The following is a 25,588-nucleotide window of genomic DNA, read 5'->3' as shown; positions in this document are numbered from 1 at the left end:
CTGCTAGAAGGAAGGAGCCATAAGCCTTTGGGTTTTGAACCTATATTGTTCACATTTATTAACTCAATTTACTAAATAATCGGGGGGTGAATAATCGGGGTCAGAGATGACATTACATGGGCATAACCTTTCTGGTCCAATGGGTTGTGTACATATTGGTAAGTTGAATCACATAGTGTTTTTTTTCCTATCCTATGGTGTCCTCCTTAGCTCTCCAGCCAGAGGTGGGCTGCTCCCACTTCCCTGCAGTGGTAAGAGGCATTTGGTGAGCAGTTCTGAGTGTGGTTCTCAGCAGCCTTTTTGGGATCATGGCCTTCAGTGTGAGCAATTATCTCCTGAAGGGGGATGTTGTGAGATCTTAAATTAGAACATCTTATTAGCCACACTTCACGTACCAAGCATTCTCTATAAAAAGCTGCACCTTGCTGCTAAGACTGAGTGATTAATTTGCAAGCCAGCAAGTTGTTATTTTGTGCTAACAATTACCATATTTGATAGATTAAAGCCCACATGAGGGTATTGGTTACCTTGGGAATTTATTTACAGTTCCTGATCTGTGGCAGGCAAAGAATTTGTGGTGTGACAATGACTGTATCATATCTCAATGATCCCATCACATTTAAAAATTATGTCCAAGCTGAAAGTTCTGAAAAATGTGCCCATCTGTTTGTTATGCATGGACTCAGCCCTTTCCATTTTGAAGCTTGGCTTCTTCCTACAAGAAGCCATCAGCTGGATGTATGGTCTGTGGAGAATTTCCCTCCTGTGAAAATAAAATTAAGAATCAGGAAGCTTGTGTTTTGCCCCTAAAATGAAAATGTTACCTTTTAGACTAGAACTGTGTATATACTATGACCATCAGTCTATTTTTGTGTGTGTGTAAGCTATATGTAACTTATAGTTTGCACAAGAAGCTAAATTTTCTCTTGCTTTGGTGCCTTCAGTTTGGCACCAAAAGTGTTTAATTTTTTAGGCAGAGAAAGAACATGATTAACTTTGTGGTCCAGTGGTCTTAAAGTTTCACATTTTTCAAGGCACAGGTGAAAAAAATTGGTGGTGATGGTGGCAAAGACAAGGAGAAAGTCACTGCCTCAGTTCTTTTTCTGATCAGAAATGATGTCCTATAAAGTGATGAAATTCTCATTGTATTCTTTTTTTTTTCCAAATTGATATCCAAGCAACCAAGAGTTGTTGCACTCTTCAGGACTTGGTATGAGCATCGAAACTGATGTTAACAGCCCTCCTCTGCAGCAGTGGCACCTGGGAAGACAAAAATAGATGTGCCCCAAAACACCCATCCCTTCAGGAGATTTTTGACCTGCAACTTTGCTTATGTAAAGTTTTTTGTACCTTTTGTCTCTCTCTTTTCCAAGTGGTTTTATTCATTCTGACTTGTGATCAGGCCCTGTTTGAATAACTCCTGAGCTGCTGTTGTCCCCACGGAGCAGAGAGGAAGACTTTACACGTCAGAAACCTTCAGCGGTGGGCAGCACACAAAAGGTCATCCTCCAGCCAGTGAGATTCATGGGCCATGGCCAGCCTGGCTGCTCCCCTCCTCCTCATTCCCTGCATATCTCTGTGTCCATGTCATTGCTGGGCATTTTCCCTCTCTCCTCCCCTTGTATTTCCACTTTGTTATTTTTTTGAATGTTGACATGAATGATGGTAACCGCCTCCTGTAGAAAAGTTTTGGGGAAAAGCAGTGCTGTGAGCTCTGGCAGGCCAGGCAGTGCACTGGGAACAATGCTGCCCTTGTTCTGCTCACCCTTTTGGGCATCTGCAGCTCATCCAGCCCCGGAAGGCCGGCTCTGTCCCAGGGACACGGGACAGGCACGAGGACATGGCACGCTGTGCCAGCTTGGTGCTTGCAAAGGCTGGCATGGCCCTCTGCATCCTGCTGGTGTGGCACCTGGAACAGCACCACATCATCTGCACACGTTTAGTAGCTGTGGGGCTCAGATGAGTCACTTTTGGGTTTGTTTTTTCTTATTTGTTTGCTGTTCCAGGTCAGTCCTGCAGCCCAGTTAGATTTAACGATGCGGTTCATAGCCATTTAATCTCTGTCATCATCATGTTTATTCTGCAATTGTCACTCGGAGATCTCTTTTACTGTTTCTTTCCCTTGGCTTTTGGTAGATCTTCTGCTCCCGGTGAAGCCAGTAGCAGATAATAAAATGCTTTGAAATTATGTTAAAAGAACCACAGCTGGTATAAATAGATTTTACTTTGATGGATGTGATTTGATTTGTGTTACCTGAGGATCAGGCCCTAACTGCTTAATTCTGCTACTTTTGTTAAAAAATAGTACTCGGCAGTGGGTTCCTTTTCACTGTCAGAGCCATCTTCAGCTCAAGGTGTGAGGTAAGTGGCTGGCACTATGCCACAAAGGTGGCTCAGGTGACAGTGGTTTGGGGCTGCCCATGAGAAGGGTACAAACATGTGAGCAAAAACAACAGAGTGCTTGGCAGCATCTAAGGCATAACTGAACGAGTTCTCAATGAAACTCAGCATTTTGGTTGGAAGGGTTGATTTCTTAGGCAATGTTCATAGTCAGAATATTTGAACAGATTGGCCTGTGGTCCTTCTTCTTTCTGTTTAGATATGGGTTTTCTCCGAGGAGGACTGCCTGGTCTGTGAGAAAACCAGGTGCTTGACATAGCAGTAAGACCTGCCATGAATGATTTGTGCAGAAACCAAAAGGAAAACTGCCTAGAACAGGAAAGGAAATGGAAAATTGTGTGGGCGTTTTTCTTGGTGACAAGATGCAGAGTGGGGGCAAAAGAAGACAAGACTGTTGTTATTGCTAAGCTTCAGCATTAGTTAATTATTAGCAGTTAACAAACAGGGCAATGTTATTGACAGTAAATTGGTAGCAGACAACAAAAATCTGAGCACAAGTGCTAATTTTTCCTCCTTGCATCTGAACCCTCTGGTGGTGATACAGGCTTTGCACTTGTGTGTTGTGGCCATCCAGAGTAGTTAAGAGAAAAAAGGTGAAGATACAATCAGAGTTAGGACAGGAGAGATGCCTGCAGAGGGAAGTGTCATATAGATTTTGGTATTAAAAAAAGTTAAGGTAATTGGTCTAGACACAGAAGTGAAAGAGAGGCTATAACCTCAATGGCCATATGCTACAAAAAACAAGCAGGAGGAGGATCAGTGCAGTGCAATATGAACTGCAAACCCTCTCCAGTGCACTTAGCAGGACTTAAAATAAATGGGAAGAGAATAGTGTGCAGCAAGTACAACAGAAGGAAAAAAAAATACTCCAGTGCTACTGAAGAGATCAGCTAGTGTCTGCTTTAAAAGCTGTGATGAGCAGTGCCTCACTTTCTGAAACCATGGTCTGGAGTCCTTGGTTTGTGCCAGGATCCAGCACAGAGAGTGCACGAGCTGCTGAACTGAGACAGGAGTGCAGGAGCATTTAAAATCCCTCAGGAATGAGGGGCTGCTTGCATTGTCCACAAAGGGGAAACACTGGGAGGAAAAAAACCCTATAGCTCGACATCTGGGGGTTTACTGTTGCAAGCACGTGTGCCTCAGTTTCCCTATCTGTAAAATTACTAGAAGGGCTTCTTCATGTAATGTGTTTGGAGCTAGTTTCTCTAAAAAGCTGCAGTAAGGCTTGGGGAGATACCTGACTGTGCCCAGGAAACACTTGGGAGTTAAGCAAACATCCTCTTGAAAATTAAGCCAAATTTACATGCCTGCAAGAAAGTGGTTGTGCTTTTCCTAAAAGATTTCCTGATTTCCTGAAAGGCATTTCTGTTAATTCTCTGCAAGGGACGTGACAATGTTTGCATCATTAATGGAATTGTCTAACGGAGGAAATGTAGGACTGTTAATTGTGGGCCCTTTTTTTCTTTTGTATTTGCTTTGGTCCTTGACTGTTACATTGATATTTAGCATTTGTCTTAAGTCCATTTTAGTTCAGTCTCATTACATATACTTGTTACTTGTGATGCTGCTGATTTGAAAAGCACTCCCAAAATCCTGGGGATTTTTCTGGCTTTGTACCATTCTTTGAATTACGTGTTCTACAAGTTTTTCATGCATCACAGACTGTTTTGTTTTTTTTTTTTTTTTGGCTGTAAGTCAGAATAATGTTCCTGGGGATGATGAGAGTTCACTTTTTCACCCATTTGCTTGTCTCCAAAATGCAGCAAGATGCTTTTTTGTTGAGTGCTTGATTCCATCCTCCCACTCTTTTTCTGGCTTAAAAAGGGCAATTATCCAAAATTCACACTTGTCACCTGTAGACAAGGCATCTCTGGTGCCTGGTGCGAGCTGCTCCATCCTGTCTGACAGGCTGCTGGGCACTGAAGCTGGCATGGGGAATTTCCTGGGCTGGGAAGGAGCCCAGGAATGGACCAGGCTCCAGGACACTGAGGCAGTGTCACAACTGCAGGTGTGGGTGTGTACCTACAAATTAGGGGCTTGCAGGTTGATGGGATCCTCTGCAAAAGCTGGGCTAGAACCCTCTGTGAGGCCTCCCAGACCTGCTGGCACTGAAGCTTCCCAGCGCCTGCTGTCCTGATTGCTGCTTTGGGATTGAGGAAGGTGGGATATTAAACAGCAAATAGCACATCCAGGCTGCTCAGGAGGCTGGGAAGTCATGGTCTGTGGCTCCATGTTTGAGGAAGCCTTTCTGCTGAAGGCACTTTGGGTTTCACTTGCTGCAGCTTTGGTTCAGCTCTTCTGAACTAGAGGTCAGTGCACACCCTGAAGCACAAGAATTTGTGTTTCTTGCAAAGCTTTTAATCATAGCAGTGCTAACCCTGGTTGGTCTCCTTTTAATTTGTGAATTATTCACACGTGGTAGAAAAGGCAAAATGTGTTGAATGAGTTTTGCATGATTAATGGTTTTGTCCAGAATTATTGCTGGTGAAGATGCAGTATTTTATATTTTGGCTGTCATACAAAAGCAAGGGAGAGCTATTTTTTTTTTTTATTTGAGAGTTCTGAATGTCTGTCCCTTTATTGGCTTTATTTTTAGGGATATAGACGAAGCAGATTGTAAATTGTGAGTAATTTTAATTAGTGCTACTAAAAGCTTTATTACTCTTTCCTGTTCTCTTTCCATGAAAGTGATAGCACGGCAAATGTTTGTCATCCTGAGTGCTGTAAGAAGGTGCTGTTTTTTAGACCTCCTGGCACAGCTTGTCAGCATCTCTAAAATTCTTTGTAATCCCAAAAGCCTGCGCTTCTGAATTACTCAGCTCTGCCCAGAAAAGCTGTGACAAATGGTATCTGTGCCAGGGAGTGGGCTGAGGTTATTAAAGAATGTGCTGTTATGGTTATTTTAGCGAGTGAGTTGCTTGTTTGTAGGGGTTCCCTCCACCTCCCCCCAAGAAGCTTGTTAGATATAGATTAGCAGTGTCTGTTATCTGTAATGCTTTGAAGTTCTTCTTACCCGAAAATGAAGGAACTAAAAAGAAACAGCCAAACAATCAAAAACCTGAAAAAAAAAGAGAAGAAAACCAAAAAAATCCCCGACCCAGTGAAAGAGTAACTGCTGCCTGTTCTGAGGCAGATTTTTGTTGCTCTCCCAGCTGGTCCAGGCTCTGCTGGTGGAGGGTGGGAGAGAATGTAAACCCAGAGTTCAGCCACTTGCTCCTCTCCTTCATCTACTTTCATCAGCTTAAAATTTTGAAAATTGTCCTTCGTGGGACATCCTGCCTAAACCTCCCATTGCTGTTGTTTTATGCAGAAATTAATTTGCATTATACTAGAAAAATAGGGTACAAATTAACTCAGAAAGGAAATAGCTTTTAAAGTTGCAAGGCACAGTGATCCATGCTGGTCATTGGGCTGGCTCAGCTGGCTTGTTGAAGCCTTCTCTGGTCAGATCCTTCCAAAAAGTTGCCCCCTTTCCTGAATCTTACTGTATTTCTGTATTGCCTCCATTGCTGCTGGAGCACAGGGCAAGGACCAGGATGTGCCTGGGAACTGGTGGTGGTGCTGGAGGGCACCAGTGGTGCCTTTCCCAGGGGGCAAGGACAAACACACAGTTCTCTCTGAGCCTGCTGTGGCCCTCGGCTCCCCCTGACCAAGGTTTCCAGCTTGCCTTGAGGTTTTGTGCTGTATTTGGGTTAACCAGCAAAGGCTGTCAGATGTCCTTGCCACTGGAGAGCTGCTGCAAGGTCAGAGTTACCTCGTTTGTCACTGCTGCCCTCCACACCGTGGAATGTGCTCCCGAGGCAGCTCTGCATCCCTCACCCAGCCCTGGCCATGGAGACACCTCCTGAGGAGCTGCCCTTGGCTGGGCTGCACAACTTGTGCAGGTTGATGACTTCTGCTGGCCCTCCTGCACTTGTCCTGGCTCAGTCTGGCTCTTCCTGTGCCTTTCTCAGGGAAGACTTTGGCTGGGGCAGGTTTCTGTGTCCAAGTGATCTGTTGTGCATCCCGACATTTGGATCTCCCTGATTGCTGTGGGAGTGTTGGTTCACTCCCAGGGACGTTTGGCTTCCATTGCTGCTGCTGTTTACTTGTAGTGGCAACACAGCCAGTCTGTCTCTCTCTCACTGTTGTTGTTCCAGAAACTCATTTCCCCTTTGCTCCCCTCTCCCCTTTGCTCCCCTCTCCCCTTTGCTCCCCTCTCCTGCTCCCCTTCTCCCTTTGCTCCCCTTCCCTTTCATCTCTTTTCCCCTTTTCCCTTTCCTTTTCCTTTACATTATTTTTTTTTTCCTGGAAAAATATTATGTCCAGCCTGATCTGGCCTCCCTGGGCTCATTCTTCCTAAGCAGCACCAAAACCCACGCCCAGCTGACCAGCTGTGTGCCATGGACTTGGCTGCACAGCATGAAAATGCAGCTCAGCTGAGTGTGGTGATGGCTTTAGAAAAAAACGAGGAGGGGGAGGAAAAACCCAAATGGGATTCTCTCAGGTAATCTCACAGTGAAGCAATGTAAGTGTTAATTACTGCTCTGAGTGACAGCTGGAATTATCCAAGTGTAATGGTTGAAAAAAGAAAAAGAGCTATATTTACAAAAAGTAAGTTATTTAACACTCAACAGGGTGCATCTTGGCTAGCATTGCAATGCACCTATTAAATTTTTAGTGCCAGATTATTATTCACAGCCAGGGTACAGAAGTTGTGGAGCAGCATAACCCAAGCAACAATTATAAATTAATCAGGTGTTGTAAGTGCCTAAAGAGAGCAGTAGGCAAATGATAAGAGCCTCCCTGGGATACAATATACTTTTTTTTTTCCAGATTGCAAATTAGTTAAAGCATGTATAATAATGTGGTGTCCTCTTAGCAGATATTGCATCCATTATTCTTTCTACTCATATTAATAAACCCATTGATGAATACCCTCATTCTGTACACTGTTCCCAAAAATGATTTGCAGTTGTAAAACCTTTTAACTCTGCAACTGTTTGTACTGAAAGGCAACTTTGGGAGATACTGTAAATTATTTTGAGGGATTTGAAAATGCTGTTTATATCCATTAGTTGCTACAAATGCCAGGGTGCTGTGATTTAACTGCCTCATTCTTTCTTACCAGAAGGGGATGCGTTAGATAAATTTTGAAGTTGGTAAAGATTGAGGAAAAACTTCCTGTAAGAGAAAAACACCATGAAGTATGTGTGTAGTTTTAGTTTTCTCCCAGGTTTATAAATTAATTTTCCCTCTGGGAAGGGACTGGTGGGTCTCTGAGCATCTTGCAGAGCATGCAGTTTTGGGGAGGGAAGAGTTGCCTTTCCTATGGGAATGATGGAGGGATGGAGGGGTGGGAGAGCCAAGCCAGGGCTGCCAGAGCTTGGCATGCAAGGTGTATTATAAAGGCCATCAGTAATCCAAATGCAGGATTACTTTTGCAAAAGCAAATCAGATTTTTCAAGCTTCCCAGACTTATTTTAAGTGAGAAACTATGTGTTAGAGCTTATTATCGTGTCTTAAATGGTCATTTTTGGTGTCACACTGGCTCTGTATAGCTCATAGTTTTCAATGTAATTAGTTTGCTTTTTGGGAGCTCTAATGCATATGAATTTGAGCAGCTTGACCGCTCAATGTAATTTTCCTTTTTTTTTTTTTTTCTCCCTTTTTAATGCTGGCTGAAGAGTATATGTAGAAGGACAGAAGGACAAGGGGGGAAACCAGGACACTGAGGTAGAAAGTCCTGTTCCTGAAGAGCAAAGCAATATCTTTGCAGGGATATATTAAGCAGCAGCAGCACTGCTGATGCAGAGCATGGTGCTATTGCCACTCTCGCTGGGCACCAGTCAGGGGGTTTATGGCTATGTGTCATCCCTGTGGCCTGCACAGCCATTCCCCTTGCTGGAGGGTAAATGAGTTTGCAGGCAAGGCATGAAATGATCCCACCAAGTAAAAATATGCCTTTCTCTCCCCCCTCTATCTTTTTGTAGCCACAGTTGAGAGGGAGCAGCTCTGGGTGGGGAGGGATAACTCCATTAAATGCTCCCCATCACAGAGCTGGAGACTCTTCTCTGCCTGCCTTACCTATTAAAGTGGAACTTGGTTGTTAATTCCTGCCTAAAGAAGGACTCTCTGGTGTTATTCCTAGTACAAAGTCAGCATAATAGCTGCTGTTTAGCTAGAAGGCATCACTTAGCTCATGATGTTGGGATTAAAAACTGGGAGATGGGGCAGGGTTGGGTATTTCTGCCCTATGGTTGGTTTGGATGATGAGCCCCTCCTGATGCAGAGTTTTTGTTTTGCTTCCTCCTGCAGCTCTCTTGGGAAACCTGGGTCCTTTGGTGTGTGCCACAACTTAAGAAGGCAAATATAGGCCTTTTGTGGTGCAGTTCTTTTGTGACATTCATATTCTCTGGACAGAGAGGCATAATTCTGTCTCTCAGGATTTCTTGGAGAAGCACAGAGAGAAGAAGAGAAAACAATCTTTATCTCTGCTCCTTTGCTTTCCCCATGTGGAATGTGGTGTGGAGATTGTTTACCTGCAGTGATGGCTGGGCTGGATTCTGGTGAAGGGTGTTTGGGGTCAGTGACCAATGGATCCAGCTGTGGCTCGGGCTCTCAGCAGAGAGTCACAGGTTTGAGTCAGATAGGTGAGTAAGAAGTCAGTATGTAGAATAGGATAGTCTCTCTTTAAATAGTATATTAATGTAATATAGTATAGTTTTAATAAAGCAGATCCTTCAGCCTTCTGATCTGGAGCCAGACATCATAATTTCTTCCCTGAGCTGAAGTCCACCACATTTTTACTATAGTTCTTCAAGTAATTTCTTGTGATAGGTGAAATTTAGTTAGGAAACCTCCTATGCTGAGCTGGAAGCAGGCTGGGTGACACACTTGGTGTATCATAAGTCGATTTTTGGAGCCTTGCCGTGAAGTGGATGGTATTTGGAGCTGAGGAACTGTCTGGTTGTCTCATAACTGGGTATTCTGCGTGGGGGCCCTGGGAATGGCAATATGATCAATGGTCATATCTTCACCTTTCAGCTGTCATTCTTGCTTTTCATTTGCAAATGAAGATGTGGGTAACCTGCTTTTTAACATATGGCCCATTCCCTACCTCCTGCTATTCAGATGGTAATGTAGTGGACCAGTGGTGATTTAACACTCTGACTTGTATGGAAAGTAACAGATTGTTTACGCTGGTAATGACACTCATTTCCATATCAATTCCTCCTGCTAGACCAATGCCTTAAAATAAAAAAACTTACGGCAGGACAGCACTCAGACCAGCTAAAGGAAAAGCCTTGTGTTTTTCTTGGGTACTGCCTTGAATTGTTGAGGAACCAGACAAGAGGAGAAAAGGCTCTTGCAGAAAAATCATGTATATAATTCTTAGGGTGAGTTAAAAAATCCTAGCAGGAGCAATGGATGTGAGGAGTTTGAGGCTGAAACAAATAACGACTTTGAAGGATTAGTCAGAAAATACTGTTCTAGATTGCTAGCAGATAAACATCAGCAGGGGACTCTGGGGAATCTATCCATTTTTAATATGAACAGGGTTCAGATCTTCTGACTTCCCTGGACTGGCAGTGATTCCTACCAGTTGAGTATTTGAACAATTTCAATGAATGACTTGTTTTGTAGCCATACCAGCAGCATCTGAGATCTTCCTGCTGTGCTTGGTAGTCATCAAGAGATTGCCATGAAAACAGGAGCAGTTGTTTTGTTTGTTTTTTTAAAGGTTTGCGTGGCAGGTGGTTTGTGCCCATTGTTGGAGTTCTAGACATGAAGTGGCAGTGACAGGCTCGTGGACAATGCACCTGATGCTGCTCTTTGGGCAGAGACTGTCAGAAGAGAGGTTGTCAGAGTAGGTGCTTCAAAGAGGTCAGCATCAGCTGACAATTGGCAACATGAGTCCATCCAGCCCTTTCCTCCCTTGAACACTGTGACATGTGAAGTTAGTGAGCTCATGAATTAGTCAGACTCGTGTCAGCATGGCAGTGACAGATGGGACAGTCTGCCCACAGAGGTGCACCAGGACTGCTGCTGAGTATCAGCACTTGGACTGCTGAGTGTCAACACTTGCTCCAGAAACTTTGTTATATTTATTTGTTTGTTGGTGGTTTTTTTCCTTCTGATGAGGTCAACGTGTGGCAGGTGTCAGCCTGAGCACTGTTCTTGGATGGATGGTGAGTGTCCAGATGGGAAAGGGGAACTGGGCAGAGTGTGAATGGAGCAGCAAGAATAATTGGGAGCTTAGGGGACAAAGTAGTTGGTGGTTGCTGGTTGTTTAGCTTGCAGAGAAGGTAGACCTGGTGACAGCTTTGAGGTGGCAGGTTGCTGCAGAGAGAATGAGATATCCACATCAGGCAGGGTAAAGAGATATAGCCGGGAGCACTAGCAAGAGACTGTCAAGTTCCATACTAGGGGACACATTCTGTTGGAAGGAGTAGGGACATGTGGGAGACCCTGTGTTACATAGGTCCTTCAGATACTTTGCATTAGGCTTGTAGACACCGTTGGTCCTTCCACGTCTGTCTTACTCTGTGTTTTTGTTATTTTAAGCATAGAAGGGAATACCACAAAGAAAGGTGTATGTTTATTTTTAGGGAGTTGAGTACTGGTGTGAGAACAGAGAGCTTTGCAGAATTTTGGTATTACAATTGCATTCCCTTACACAGAAATAGAATGCAAATGAATAGAATAGTGAAGTGAATAGAATACATAGAATAGAATACATAGAATAGAGTAGAATGAAAGTGAATAGAATACACAGTTGCTTCCAGCATCTGAGGAAAGGTGAGACACTAAACTGGAGGGGTGAGTTGGTAACAGAGCAAGAAAGGACGCCAATATTAAGTGCAGTGAAAGAGGAATTGAGCTGGGGAGCGAGACATGTCTCAGGTTTGCTCTGAGCAAAGAACCATGTGGAGTTTTGCAGAGCTTCATGCACAGGACACCAGACACCACGTGTTTGCTTGTGCACGAGCTGCCAGGCAGGAAACTACTCGTGTCTCAGTCAGTGGAGCTGGCAGCAGTGCAGGAAAATTCACCATTATTTAACAGTAATTGATTGCAAATGGAACAAAGAAGCAAAGGGTAATAAAATGGGCCCCCCAAACCACAGAGTGGGCAGACCTGCTGCTGGGCAGGAGGTATGGGTAGGTAAGGTACAAGAGGCACAGGTTGTGGCTGTCACTTTGAAGTTCAGTTAGTTTCCTGAAGATGCCAGGTTGCCTTTACTACAAGTTGATACTTCTTACATTGTTTTTATGCAAAACATAGAAATTGCATATGTATATTCCATATGTGATGGGTGCATTATATTTTGAAATGAAAATGATCTAGAAGAGAAATAACAGAGAACAAATAGATATTACAGGACAGCTATTACAATTATTGTAAATGCTCTGCAGAACTCTTCCCTTTTCTTCCACATTTGGCTTCACAGCCATTTTCAGGAATGGAAGACAATTACTCAGGCTGAATGCTATTGTGAATAGAATAAAGACACTTGGTTAATAAGAAATCCAATAGACTACAGTTGAAATATCAGTAAGCATTTGTCCTGTGGTATTACAACACGGGTATATTTTTGAAGACATGTACAGAAATATTACTTGGCATTGCAAAGGCCAGGAGCATGTTTTTTGTTGTTAAACACTCCAAGATGTGCAACATCTGTCAGCAGGTTTTCTGTAGTAGAATATCTGATCATTTGTGGAACTTGTAGAAGACTTTACTCAAGGTATAGGAGTGCATAAACCAAATTTTTTGGACGTTAGCACGTTTTTGTTTTGAACGATATCTGTTGAGGTCTGATCTGAATTGTGTGAGACTGAAAAAGGCTGGCTATAAAACTCATCTTCACAGATTGGTTTGGGGTGATGGTTGATGTGTGGAGCATAGGGTGTGGGGGTTGCTTTAGCAAGTTGATGTGATGCTGGATGAAGAGCTGTAGATTCTTGCTTTATCTCCTCTTAAACAGGTGAATTTGAAGTTGTTGTTTCCCAGAACTGGGAAAGGGCTTTATATAAAGAGTTCCATTAACTACAGCTACTTAGATAGATATCCAACTGCAACTGCTGATGCTGCCTTGCACTATAAATTCTGAAGTCTAAAACAGAGGAGAGGAAGTAAATGCATTCCTTACAAGGAGTTGCTGAATACACATAAGTCTTAGTTGTCAGAAGGAGCTGAAAGTTGATTAATTTTTCTAAGAAATATTTTTCCACCTGTTAGTGTGCAGTTTTTATATGAGGAAAAAAGACAGCTAGAAATTTGGTGCTAGGAATATCTGGATTGTGCACTCTGTGGTAGCAGGATGCTGGAGAAAGATTAATTAAATAATTGTGCCAAAGAAGAAAAGGCAAATTGCACCATTTAATAAAAATGAAGATGGGTGATGAAAAACTCCAAAATGACAGCATGAACAGCTGCAGGCTGCCATGGAGAGCTGGTGCTAACTTACAGCATGAAGATGCAGTGAGGCATCTCACCTAGGATTTACTGTGACAGCTTTCACTTTCCTTCATCCCTGTCTCAACTCTGCTACTAAAAGCTTTCCCATAGTTACTGCTAAACTTATCTTGCCTTTCTGGAAGAAAGCCTTAGCTGCAGTTCCTTGTGAAAAGTGGGCGATTATAAATAACTTAAAGATAAGAAGTTTTAAACAACCTGGTACCCTGAATGTCTCTGTTCTTGAGACAGACGGGTTATATAGTGGAAAATGTGCAGTAAAGAAGAGGAAGGCATCAGTATCTCAATGGGAAAGCACAATCTGTGTGTAATAAAACCTGTGTATTCCATCGCCTTCTCGTCACTCACTCCTCTGGAGCAGCCTGGCAGTAAGGATTCACTTTCATGTGCATTTCCCCACTGCCAACTGTAGTAGCCAAATGTGATGCAAAAGTCACCTCGGTCTCAACAATCAGGCACTTGCAAGAGAGGAGGTATCCTTGGAGCTTGTTACAGGCCAGTTTGTGCGTTTCTGTGCACGTTCAATAGGTTTATGTAGAAACATCTTCCAAAAATAATTAGCTTGTACTTCCGTAAACCTTCTGCAGACATTAGGAGTGAGGCTGCTGTGTGTTCAGTCCTGTCAGACACTGAAGAAGAGATTCAGTCAGGTTTAATAATCCATGAATTGCCACTGTGTCTTTGTGCCTTTGCCTTGCTTGCCTTGCTCTTCTCGGGCTGAGGCCGGATGCCCGGCTGTGGCTGAGCAGGGGCCAGGCTCACGGGCTGGGAGCAGTGCCAGCCAGCAGGGCCACTTACAGCTCACATGTCTGCCTTTCCAGAGCCACAGGAGGAAGAAGAGAGGTACCCTTGGAGCTACTTTGGCTGGTTAAGCTACAAACAGAGCTCCCAACGCAATGCACAGCTCTTTGTGCCTCCCAGTAAGTCCTTTCAACATCATCATGTGAGAATTACAAGAGTTTTAATTTTCCTGGTAGCACAAGCAGTGCTGTAATTTTTTCCCCCCTGCAGCATTGCTTTCCCTGCAGGAAAAATAATCTGCGGTAAAATCTAATCAGGACTATTCCAAGCACTGCGTGGACTAAAGGAACCCAAAACAAATCCAGCTTATGGTTTCTGGTCGGAATCAGCAGAACTCAGAATGCCAATATGCTGATTTTTATCTTGGACATTAAAGAAACTGAGAAAGGCTGCTAAAAAGCACTCTTCTCCAGCTGTAATTTAGGAGCTGCATTTATTTCCACTGCAACTGTGCAGACTGGAGCTGTCTGGGGAGAGAGGCTCAAGGTTCACTACTTTGGGACCACGTTCTTCCACATCAGCCAGGCTCAAAGGGACAGAGCTTTTTCTTTGTGCTAAAGGCATAACACCAACAAGCATCCAAACTTGGCAATTTTTGTTCAGGAGCCAATAGCAGGGTGGGTTGTTGAGCCCTTTGCCTTTGGGCACTGGTTTGTGCTTGCCAAGTATTGGAAAACAGCATGATAATGGGTTAGTGGGATATTTTAAAGCCCATTGCATAGTGCACTTGGCAGGTGATTTCCTGCTGTTACATGGGTTTGTGTTCCTCAACCTAGCAGCTAATGTTAAGACTGCTGATCACATCTGAGAGGCAGTAGAATGGAAAGACAAATATTCAACACGAAATATTAGCTGCTCCACTATTGAAACCCTTTCCCAACACACATTTTCTAATTTTTTGGTTTCCCATGTCAGACTTTTGGTTTAGAGCTTGTTATGCTCTGCTCCTTTTTTAGGAGCCAAATATTTTCAACTAAACCTGAACTATTATGTTTTTCCCCTGTGTTTTATGAGAGTGCTTTTTAAGGATGAAAGGCTCACTGGAAATTTTTCTTTTCATTCAAGTACCTATATTTTATGGTAAATTAATACCTGCTGTAAGTTCCTTGCAGGTATTTATATAATCTGTATCAACAAAGGATTTTGGTATTTTTCCTGCTTTTAGCTTCATGCATGTAGATATTTCTGCTTGGGGCTTAGAATACATATGCGAAACTTGAAGGGAGGTTGAGGCTGGAGTGTTCCCTTGGCAGAGGGTCTGCCAGAAGCCTGACCTTCTGTAGAAGGTTTTGCTCAGGAAAATTGAATGTTCAGACAGAGCCAAAGGTCACTCCCAGCTTGTGGAGCTTTCTTCAGGCCATAGCTTTTGGCCTCTTTGTTTTTAAACTCGTTTTTCTAAAATGGAACAAAACAGGCACATGGGAGAACGGGCTGAGCACCGGGAAGGTTTGCCAGCAGCAGGACAACCACATAAAACCCTGCATCCTGGCTGTTAGCTGCGGCATCACAGCATCCCTGGGCAGCAATGTAAATCCATTCAGTATGCTTCTCGCTTCCCAGCCTTATGAAGTCGTCGGAAAATGAAGTGAAAAATGGTGCACTGATTTCTAGTAACTTTACTCTGCGGGAACCAATTTGGAAGCATTTGAGTGCACATTTGCAGGAGGATTTGGGCACGAGCGCCGCGAGGTCTCCAGCAGTACATTTCCTTTTAGAGACTGTAATTGGAGCCCTGAAATGTCTTTAAACGCTTTATTTTAGAAATAGCTGAGGGTTTGGAATGAAGTCATATAAAGTTATGGCAGCACTTCATGATTTTAGGAGACTTTTAGCCTGCCAAATTGGAGTGGCGGTATCGGTAGGCGCGAGCCTCTTGCTGTTGGTGGCAGTAATCAGGAGCGCTGTAAATCACAGCTGTCGGCCAGAGCAGCGCAGAGCAGAACGCAGAGCTTTATGACCTTTTCCGAGCAGGACAATGAGCGCGTCGCTTAGGAAGTTTTACGAAACATCCCCTAAAGGAAGGGAGTTTCGTTGGTGACATTTTATGTGAGCAGATATCATTAGTGAACTTGACTGCTGGTGGCTCGGGGAAACTCGCCACATTCCGTGTAGAACTGAATTTCCCAGATGTTGGCTTTTCCTCCTTACATCTTCCTTTCTTCTTTATGTAGGTGTGAATGCAGGAAAGTAGGGCATAAAGAGCTGGGCCTTCATTGGTCTCACATCACACTTTGTGATTCTTTTATGGGTATTACTTTTAACTGCTGGTTGCTTTTAACCCACTGCTTTCTTTTTTTTAGCTGATGGAGAACTATTATTTGCAGATAATTTTCCCTGATGTGGGCACCCCACCCAGTGCTGCAGGCTGAAACTCATTCTCAGGACTAGAATTGATATCAGCTCCCTGGGAGGTACCAGGGCAGATCTCAGCACCAAAAAGTACCTTCATATCTTTGGGTAAACACAAAGTAAAACCTTCGTATTCAGTTGTCATTTATACTTCTAGTAGTAATTTAAGGTCTTTATAAATTGACAACCCCCTCCCCGTGGAACCAAATCTTAGTTGACAACAAACAAATTAATGAAGTACATCAGTCGCATCCTTTGGTTGGGCTTCATGGGGAGCAGAATGGTGAAGAAAATGAAGTGAAGACCCAAGCTCGTGTGTGAGCTCCCTCCTACAGGTGTATTTGTATCCAGAGGGAATCTTTTTCTCTACAGGACCAGAAAACCAGAAATCAAATTTGAGGAAAAGCATCAGCAATTGAAATATGTTTCCAGTAAAACAAAAAAGCAAATATACCCTTTTAACCTAGAGAGTAATTTTGACTCTATCTTTCTGCTTTTTAAATGTGTTTAGGTGTCTAATGACTTAATGTGTGCAGCTGTAAATCTGTCTCAGCACTGTACTCTGATACCAGGCTTGGTTTTCCTTCTGTGCCATGGCTTTGGCAAAAACAATGCCTATGTCCCTGTAGTTCTTATTCCACTGGTGTGTAGGGGGGAGTGTTTGGTTTAGAGCAGTAGCACAGTTAGAGGGCAGATCCTCCCAGTGCCCTCACATGCATACACCAGTTTGGATCACAGCCTGTCCTTGGAGCAAGTATCCTAAATTTCCTTTCCAACAAGTAAAGTCTAATGCTTCACTTGAGGTGTGCACCAAATGCACCTCTGAGAGATCCTGAGGGTCTGAACCAGTCCTGCAGGCACTGCCAGTGCACTCATGGACTCTGGCTAGAGGGCTCATGGACCACCCTGGGCCCTCCCTCTAAAACTGTAACCAGTTCTGGTAGTAGATGGTTTTCACCTACCAATCTGCTCCTCCTCTTGCATCAAATTACTTTATTGTGTGGGTATAATTTCTGTCATTCAGTTTGGCTTTCCCAGGTTCCAGTTGCTGTGCTCTCCTGTCACATGGTCTGTTTAGCAGAATAAAAATAATGGTGAGGAGAAAAATAAAGCTCAGCATCTGTCCTGCCTCACATCTGTTTTACAAGGCAAAATGTTCTGTGTGTGCTGTTAGAATTTTTCAGAATTATTATAAATAGTAGAAAGCATTTAGAGCAGGCAAGGTTTTATCTGGAAGAGCCTTTTCTCCCTCCCAGGCGGCATTGGGCCAATGAGCTGTCACAGGGAGAGGAAACATCAACATTTTGTAACAAAAACTCTTCAGGACCTTTGTTCCAAGAAAATAATTAGATTAATTTGACATTGTTGTCTTGATCCAGGATATATGCCCTGTGTCTGGCTGGCTGGCTGCAGCACTTGGAATTTGAGAGCACCATATTCATGATCCAGTTCACACATCCTCTTAGTGTTTATAAACAGGGAGTTGAAGTCATGTGGCTGAATTTTTTTTTATTGATGAAAGTTTTCTGCTGCCAGGGTTACCCACAGTGGAAGAAATCAAATCTGAATTACACTTGACATCTTTTAAGAGTAGCCAGGAGGATGCCTCAACACATCATAATATCTCTGAAGTATTTTATTTCATGTCAGTGTTGTGGCTGATATTGTGTGTCTTCTTTTTTTTTTCCTTTGTACTCACCACTTGCTTTGCTGGTCAAAATGAAAATGATAGAAATACATTTCTGTAGCCCAAGTGACTTCAGGAACCTATAAAGCCATTGAAATTAAAAAAAAAAAAAAGGAAGAAAAGCATACTTGACTCTGACCTTCCCCCTCTTCAAGAAAAATAATAATCCTTTTTCTACATGCATTGGATTTTGAATGAAAGCTCTGATAACTTGTCCTTGAGGCTTTGGATGTTGGACACTGGGAGGGAGGTTCCTCCTTCTCCCAGGGGATATTTGGGAGTGAGTGACCCACTGCTTCCCATAGCATTATTCACAGACTTTCCTGAGTCTGAATTACCTGTTTATCTTGTCCAGTGCTGGCCCAAGCCCCTTCCTATACCTCTGTTGGTTTCAGCAGAATTTAATCTGTATCAATTTTAATCTCTAACGACCTTGTGAAGTCATTCACGCATTAACTCTGCTCCTCCTCCAACATAAATCTCATGTCCAGCTTTGTGGGGAAGGGGGGAAGGAGCACAGTGTACTCACTTCAAATGAACAGATGCCCTTGGGCAGAGGCTTTGGATCCTGGCCTGGTGCTGGGAAGCATTAGAGGAGGAAATTCCCAGTCCTTTTGGTGAGGGTGCAGTTGCACTGCTGGTTTGGGGATGTGCCTTCAGACACTGTGCCCTCTGCCCATAACTGATGCAGCAACCTGCCTGGAGAGCATCACTCTCTTTAGACCCTTAAAAAGGTCTTTGCATTCCTTGTTGTTCCTCATATATTTCTTCCTTCTACTAGCCTGTATTTTCAGTGTTTGTCAAACACAGAACAGGGCTAGTTTTTCCTGACTCAAACCCCCAGCTGGTTATATTTATTCAAAAATTCTGGCATATAAGGCGTAGGACTTGTGGAGGAATGTTGATTCTGCTCTGCAGCTTGTCTTTAGACATTAAACAAGACTTCGGAGTTGGAAAGGAAATGCAATATTTTAAAATTGTATGGAATGGCCAGTATTGAAAAAATAATTTAAAAATAATGAATCATCTCATGTGTATAAACAGAATGGCATTGAGTAAAATAAATAGAAATATAATTCAATTAATATACATGTCTAAATATAATGACAGAGTTGAAACACAGCTGCTCTGTGCTTATTGAACAGACATGTTTTGACAGTATTGAAGTGAAAAAGCAGAAGCAATTATCCTACATTTTTACCCATTACACTTTAGCTGATAATTATCTGTTCCATTTAAATACTCCTATTTTGGTGAAGGGGGATTTTGCAGTATAAACGATCTTTACTGAAAAAAACCTAAAACCCATAGTAGGATATTAGGCATTTGTGGCATGTTAAAATTCCTGCCACTAATAGGATAAAACAGTACAGGATAACCAGTGAGACTCTGCTGTTCTAAATAATGAAATACCTGTATCATTGTACCAACAGTGTCTTCTCAGGTTGAAAGAAGTGTTGGACATAAATGAAGACTTAGCTGAATGGTTGTGTTTTGGGGAATGGGGATCAAGATTCTCACCTGTCTCTTCATTGCTGCTCTCAATTACAAAAGAAGTTTCAGTGTGTTGAGGAGTCCAGCCATTCCTCAGTCAGGAATGTCATCAGAGAATCTCAGAATGGTTTGGGTTGGAAGTCACCTTTAAGGATTATCTAGTTCAGCTCCTCTGCAATGAGCAGGGACATGAGAGTTGCTCAGAGCCCTGCCCAATCTGACCTTGGATGTTTCCAGCCACTCCCTCTCTGGGCAATCTTTGCCAGTGTTTTAGCACCCTCATTGTACACAAAAAAAAAAAAAAAAAATCCAGTCCAGCTGCTGCTGGTGTGTCTTCAGATGGGGGAGCTGGTGCTGGTGAGCTTTGGAAAAGGACAGCATGTAGCAGCACATTTCAGCTTCTCCTTCAGTTCAGGGTACAAAGGCATTTCTGAGCTCCAGGGTTTAAGCCTGGAAGTAATCCGACTGGCAGTCCCTTAGTGAGCTTCCACTGGGAAACCCTGCTCTGCTTATGGCATTGGACTTTCTCTTTCTTTGAAGCCTGACTTTCATGGGATCAGTTAATGGTGAGTTAGAAAGCTGGTTGTTTTGCAAAGTCAATAAATGGAGCCAGTGTTTTGTTACAAACCTCTCATTCGTGCCCTGAGCAGACAACCCAACTTCCAGTCCTGATATTCGTTGGCAGCCAGGACCCATGGATGACCCAGTATCTTTTCCTCCTAATGTATCAGAGGAATAAATAAATCATGGGGCATGTATGAAATTATGCTGGCAGAGCTTGATAAACCTGACTGGAGGCAGCTTTTGAATGGAATATAGTAAATTAAAGTTCTGATTGCATTCGGTGATATTTGTCTTTCATGGCCACTCATTTTGGGAAAGAACCATTGGAGGACTCGAGCATGCCTAGGAGTTTGTGTGCAAGCACCTTTCACACTGCAGACTTCCATGACATAGCCACCTGTGAGTTAAATGTGTATGGCCATGTATACAGGTTCCATTTTACTGATGAGAAACAAATGCCACAGGTAAGTGCATGCTGGTGTGCAGGCCAGGGGATGACACATCTATTGCCACCTTCCTCTAGCAAGTCATTGCATCTGGTGATGTCAGGGTTGAGACCTATCCTGATCCACATTAGGAGAGGTCCATTGCATGAAAAGCAGTATTTGAAGGCTACTTTTGAAGTCTTAGGGTCTTCATACTCTTAGTTCTTCCTAAAAAGTACTGATAGTGCTATGTATTTGAAATCATAAAAACCTACAGATCCCATATCAAGGTGTTCATTAGAGAAGATCCACCATGCCTGCAGTTAGGCTTCCACCATTCCAGTCCTTATGCATCCTGTTGTCATCCCTCTGCAGCCCTCAGGGGTTTGAATTCCTGTTTTGTTTAGTTTGATAGATACATCATCCTGTGCATACTGTCAATTTTTGCATGCTGGGTGGTGGTGCGCTCTGTGATATATATGGAAATGCTTCAATAGAAAGAAAAAAGTCTCTGTACACAGGCATTAATTGCTATCAGAAACCTCATGGTTTGGGCCAAGTCATTCCTGAACAGGCACACATTTGTTTGCTCTGCTTAGGCACTAGTGAGATGCTTTAGTATCTGTCATTAATAGCAAAGGAAAATAGTTGGTTTAACTGGGGGAGAAAGCAACAGTGGGGGATGAAGGTCCAAGAGCAGTTGCCAAATTTCTTTCAACTAAATTGGCTGCCAGTGTATACTGTGAATGAAGAAAATTGAGAACGGCAGCTAAAGCTTAACTAATGCAATCCTATTTGGGGCTGCAAACAAAGGCTTTGGCCTCTGTCCACGGGATCTGACCTTTCCATTGTGGATTGAAAGTTAAAATGATGGCTGGATTCTGTTTGACTAAGAAGGTACGAGGAGAACGAGACGGAAGCAGAAACCTTGGCCAGGTGTTGCTGAAAAGTGCAATTTGTTCAATGCTGGAAAAGCAAAAAGCTCTGTCTTCATCTGCAGCTGTCACTTAGAAGCAGACTGAACAAAATCCTTCAGGATTTCAGAGGGTGATGGTGTCCATCCAATGGCACTGGCATGCTGGGCTGTTAAAATAATCCTCAGCCCTGCCAGCCTTGGGAGTTATTAACCATTGTCACAACTTGCCTCCAACTCTGTCTCTTGGGGCATCATTTTCCCATTTGCAGTTATTCATATGAAGAGCTCTTTGGGTCTTGTCCAGGCTTAGCTCTTCATTTCCCCTTTGTTGGATGTCCAGGGAAAGGCTCTCTGAGAGGAGCCTTTCATTGCTGCATTCACAGGCTGGTCTTGGCTGACTTGTTTGGAAATACACACACCAAAGAAGCAGGCCCAGCTGTTCCCTTAAAGCAAGTGATAGTAAAATTACTACTGCTGCAGCAAAGACCTGGTAAAACTAATGGTGATCTGCTGCACACACCTGTAAACCTGGGGGTGGTTCTGGGATCCCCAAACCTGCTGAGACCAGAGGGCAGCCCAGAACACCTTGGGGAAAGAGGTGGAAATAATCCTGTGGGCATGCCCTGGGTGCTGTGTCTGTCCAGGTTGGGGTGTCGCATGCACAGTAACATCAGAGGTGCTCTGGCTGGCCTTGGTGCTGCTGCTGGGTATCTAACAGCAGCATAGCTGACCTGAAACAGTGTAGGGGTTGGCTTTACCAAATATCTATGGGTTTTGAGTGCTTTTCTACGCCAGTATTTTGGATTTTTTTTACAAGGCTATGAAAGTCAGAAAATCTGGAGTTGTTTTAGAGTATTGCTCATAAAAATTGTTTTAAGAGCCCTATAACTGTAAATGCAAAAGTAGTTATTAGCAGGAATCTCTGTTAGATCCTTGCTCTAGCCAAAGCCTAAAATTGTCAAATGCAATGGCAATTAAAATATTAAAGCCAGCTTTATCTTTTTATTTCTTTAACCTTCCAGTGAGATTTTACACAGTCCACTACTGAATGTCTTTTAGTGCCATGTATGTGAGGCTTTGGGGAGGTACAGGCAGTCAGTACTTTGCTTTTCTATCAGTAATGCTGAGAAAGTGGTTTCCTTATCTGGTGACAGCACACTGCTACTTTGGTGGCACTTAGGTTGCCAAGAACCTCCCAGGCTAGTTAGGGATGAGCTGTCAGGCCATGAGCAGTTGTCTCCTTCCTGGAGGAGGTCCTTCTGTGGATCTACCTGTGCTGGGGTTGATGTTCCCTTGATGTTCCTCATCCCAGTGTGATGAGCTCCATGGCATGGCTGGCTAGCAGCTGGGAGGGCATCTCCATCAACACAAAGAATTAGGAAAGAATAATTACCTACAACAGAGTAACTGCCAGTAAACAGAAGTTATAAATAGGAGACATCCTGCTTGTAGTGAAAATCCATCTGCACGTTCAGCAACACAGCATCGTGTCCAGAGAGGATGAAACATCTTTCTCTGGTTTTTGAGAGAATGAAACATCTTTCTCTGTTTTTTTTTGCCCTAAAATGCACCATTTAAGTCAGCTTTGCAGCGTGCTGAGCGTCACAGCCATGGTACCTCTGGCAGCCTGTAGAGCTCCATGGCATTCCTGCAGAAACAGTGTGGAGGACAATTTCAGTTTGTGGGAGAGGTGATCTGCAGCTCCAGTGGGAAGATGAAACACTTGAAAGTGGAGCACTTTTTGACTCAGTTGAAGACTGACTCAGCAGGCTGTTCTTCCCTGCTGGCCCTGCCACTCCGAGGGACTCGCCTTGAGAAGAAACCATGAGGCATTGCAGCCCTACAGTGTGATCCCAATAGGGTTGGTTTTTGGGGGAGTTTTTATTCTTTTTTTTCAAAGAAAATGAACATTTTCTAGTGGGAAAACATACTCTCTTTCTGTCCAGAATGTTTTCCTTTAAAAATCAAAACAGAAGCAAAACGCAATCTGTTCTGACAGAAGCAGGGAGGGAGGGGGGAAGTACTGACTGGCTGTCTGTGTGCTATTTTTGGTTTAACTCATGGAAGATAAGTTTCTTGGAGTTTCCTTGGAATGCCTGCACATCACAGGAGGCTCCTGGGTAGAAGAGCACCCGTTCAGGGTGGAGGCAGTGGATACAGAGATGAAAGCAAGAGGAAATACTCTTGGGTCCTTGCTCAAGGAGGAGGGAAGAACAGTGGGGAAGGCTTCTTCAAGTCGTATCTGAACTCTTTCTGAGGAAAAGAGGCAAGGCTTTACTTCAAACAGAGTAGTTATGGGTTGCTTTTTTTTTTTTCCCCAATTGCTGTTTCTTTTGAAATTTCTTGGCAGTTTTAAGAATCAAAAATGTAAAAAAATCTTTAGAGTTACATTTTCTTGTTCTTTTTCCTCAGTGTTTTCCATTTTTCATTTTCCCAGAGATAAAATTAAGGAATGTTAATAGTGAGAAGAATAACTGCAAAACCCAAAACCAGTATTTGATTTTTTTTTTTCACATTGAAGAAAACCACTGAAAATTCCCTTTAGGTCCCCTTACATTTTAAGATATGATTTCACTAAACTACTCAGCATTTCTTAGCTCTTCCTCTAAAGATCTTGCTTTCCATGACATCACTGTATTTAGGAAGAGCATAAGATTGTATTGCATTCAGTGTTTCCTGATGGGTCTTGGAAATGAGATGTTTGTTTAACAGCACCACACTTCATCTGCTAATTGCTTGGGGTTTTTTTCCCTGTATGACTGAAGATCTGGGTTTTAAATGGCTGGTAAATACAAACATGCACGTGCACACCCAGACACTGGCAGGCCAATCTGCTTGCTACAAACTCACTTTTTAATGCCCCTTTTTTTTTTGGTTGTTTGAAAAATCATGTAAGCATAATAGGGATAATTAGCTTTGACTATGAGCAAATCTGGCAATAAAACACATTAGCTACAGCTTTAAATCAACATCTCAGCCTGCAGCCTTAACTCATAGTCCTGGTAAAATCTAATTAAAACTGAAATGATCATCTGGGCATTTGATTTTAATTGCATGTGCCTGTGTGTTTGGCTATTTGGCCTGCACAGCAGATTTTCGTGAAGCAGCCGAGTTTGCTGAGCGCTGCTTTGAAACCGATGCCATAATCACAGGGAAAAGACACAAAAACTTAACAGACACAGTTCAAAGCCCTCTGATGGGTGTTCTGAAAAAAATAGTCCTACAGGTAGCATGTCTGAGTTGTGCTATTAGATGCTGCCTAAGAATATTAGTCATGCATTGCAAGGAAAATACACCAGAAACTTGAGCTGAAATGTATAATAGCAGAGCTTCAGCTTTCCCCTCCCTTGAAAGAAGAGCTCTGCCTTGACTCCAGCCGTGAAAAGACATTTGTAATGCAGATTAAATCTGTTCACGTGGGCAATTTTTGGGGAATCACAGATGCATGTTGCTTTCACGCTTACAATGCCTTTGGAAGAGCACCTAAGGGTGACACCTCAGTGCTCCCTCCTGGGAATGTCACCTGGGCTCTCTAACAATAACACCAAGAGAACAAATAAAAACAATGCAAATTGTCTTGTGTATTGCAGGAAGAGCAACCCCTTTGGGATCAGGGGACCTTTCTGGGAGCATGATGGATCCTTGGGAACCTTGGAAATCTCCCAGGGTGTTCCTGGGCACCCTGAAGACAATGTAGGCTTAAATTGTGGTTGGGATTTATGCAAAATACAGCTTAAAACTGAAAGCAAGGATGTGCTACTTTGATGGGACATCACTGAATTTAAGTGAGGCTAAAGTTGAAGTGCGTTGCTCCTATTTTATTTCCCAGTGCTACCCAAAATGAGCACAAGAAACTTTCCATGTGCTTTGAAAACCCCATGCTGCAGTATTTTAATATGGAATGTCTACAATGGGCTGAGTGCACCCTGAATTGTGCAAGGTGACAAGGTCGAGGCAGTTCTGCAGAATGCAAAAAAGCCCTTTGATGCAATGGCCACAATGGTTGAAGATAAGGGGTTTTTTGAAGGTTCTCACTGATAGTAGTTTATAGGTGTGTGGAAGCTGCTGTGCTGCAAGGTGCAGTGTGAGCAGAGTGTTTGGGAAGGGCAGGAGCTCTAGGCTGAGCTTGTGCTGTGGTAGCAACCCTTACACTGAGTGAAGGTGGTTTTAGGTGTGGTGAGTGTTGGTTTGTTGGTTTAGTTTTTTTATTCATACAGGGCACTTTGTTAGGTTACTTATTCAGACAACCTGACAAACTTTAGATGTTTCTCAGGCATCCATAGGGTGTTGACCTTCTAGCTGAGGATGTGGGAGCTTTTGCCACTCACTGACTTCATCGTGGGCTCCAACCAAGATGATCCAGCTTTCGCTCTGCTGGTGAATGGCTGATCAACACAACTGACTGATTTGGCCAAGCCAAATGGCTCTGGCCTGTTTTTTCAAGACACAGTGTTGAGCTTGGGCCATAGCTCTCTCTTCTCTTGGCTGAGG

General features: G+C 43.2%; 1 protein-coding gene across 8 annotated transcripts in view; it reads left to right on the top strand.

Moving 5' to 3' along the window:
* The window catches only part of ERBB4 (erb-b2 receptor tyrosine kinase 4), a 595,041-nt gene that overhangs the window by 40,913 nt on the left and 528,540 nt on the right, over positions 1-25,588 (top strand). The window contains exon 1 of one of the 8 annotated variants that reach the window (XM_085584643.1): positions 1-25,588. This exon is cut by the window's left edge and continues 38,106 nt beyond it. The exons of the other annotated variants lie outside the window; for them this stretch is intronic. The gene's annotated coding sequence lies outside the window, so the exon portion shown is untranslated. 8 annotated transcript variants of the gene reach the window in all.

The sequence above is a fragment of the Lonchura striata genome, chromosome 7, assembly GCF_050655825.1.
Source record: "Lonchura striata isolate lonStrDom1 chromosome 7, ASM5065582v1, whole genome shotgun sequence".
Taxonomy (NCBI): Eukaryota; Metazoa; Chordata; class Aves; order Passeriformes; family Estrildidae; genus Lonchura; species Lonchura striata.
Note: the sequence above shows the minus strand (reverse complement) of the source record. Positions and strands in the feature narration are given on the sequence as shown.